General features: G+C 28.7%; 1 long non-coding RNA gene across 1 annotated transcript in view; it reads left to right on the plus strand.

Moving 5' to 3' along the window:
- Nucleotides 1–525: 525 nt before the first annotated feature.
- Nucleotides 526–1,294, plus strand: part of LOC106881011 (uncharacterized) — a 29,313-nt gene continuing 28,544 nt past the window's right edge. Inside the window, exon 1 of the long non-coding RNA XR_001410804.2 lies at nucleotides 526–805. This is a non-coding gene — a long non-coding RNA (uncharacterized LOC106881011). The remainder of the gene's footprint in view (nucleotides 806–1,294) is intronic.

Consider the following 1,294-nt stretch of genomic DNA (forward strand, 5'->3'; position numbering starts at 1 on the left):
GGGCCAGGAAATATTTGTGAACAGGTTTGATAGCCGGAAATTGTACGGAAACTCGCGTTTACTATGTGTGTGTTTTGTTGCGCTTTGTCTCTCGATATTGGCTTGTCTGCATCCCCGAAAATTAATGATTCAATAAAGACAGAATGTTACAATAATTACCAGACTTTAAAATAATCACTGTAATCGATCTTATGGGCTAGAAATATTAAGGTGCTACACCAGCAGAGTAGTAGTCTTAAGGCTGAGACAAGTAACATTAGAAAATATAATGCCTTGATATTTCTGATTTATTAAACATTGAACATACTTCTAAAATAACGTAAATCTACAGTTATTAGAAAAAAGAATAAGTTTTCAAAATGTAAAGTCACGTGAACTCAACAAAATGAAAGTTCGACAAACTTCCAAATCTCAAGTGAGTAATACAAATCGGTGCCAAGAAACACTATTGCTTTAATAAGAGACGGAGAGAAGCCAATTAGAATCTCATTGATATGATATATATATAGGCTGCTTATCTATTCTTCGTTTTCTTTCGCTTTTTGTTTTTGTTTCCTTTTTTTGCTTTCTTCCTCTTTAACTGACAGCATTGATAGGACTATCAAATAATCCGGTTCAAAAATAATCACGTGAACAATATCTACAGAATCTTCTACTGCCTCAGATTTATTTCCTTTATTTTCACAATCACAGTAAAAATAATATTTTGTTGTACAGAATACATTGAATGAATCTGCGTTCTTGTCTATTGAATATAAGCTTTAGCAAACGACTCCAAGAGAGGATTTACTCCAGTGACTTAGAAGTAAGTTGTCTGCATTATTTCTTGTTTCATTACATTTCCTGATTTATTTTACACAATAGTACATTTAATATGATTTCATTAGTTGTATTGTTCAGATTATTCAATAATGAAAATAATATTTAATTAAAATTATCACAAACGGTTATTTAATTAATACATTTGTTTACGACAAAAACAGCTTTCATAAACAAATCTACATTAGAAATTTCTATATTAGTTTGTTTATTGATTTAGTTTTCGAGTAAATATAAATAAAACATCCAAATTTCAGGAAAATTGTTCATTTGCTTTCTGAAAAATATCGTTTTGGTCCTGATTCTGTGTTCTTCTATAGGTCATAAATAATTCAATATGAGTTTTGAAATTATAAAATAACTGTACTGACTAATTTAATTTTATTCATATATTTTAAGTTTTGTAATGTTATAAGCTAAACTATTTTCAAATAAATAGATAAACGCACTTATACACACAAGCATGCATATATAT

This window comes from Octopus bimaculoides, chromosome 2 (assembly GCF_001194135.2).
Source record: "Octopus bimaculoides isolate UCB-OBI-ISO-001 chromosome 2, ASM119413v2, whole genome shotgun sequence".
Classification (NCBI taxonomy): domain Eukaryota; kingdom Metazoa; phylum Mollusca; class Cephalopoda; order Octopoda; family Octopodidae; genus Octopus; species Octopus bimaculoides.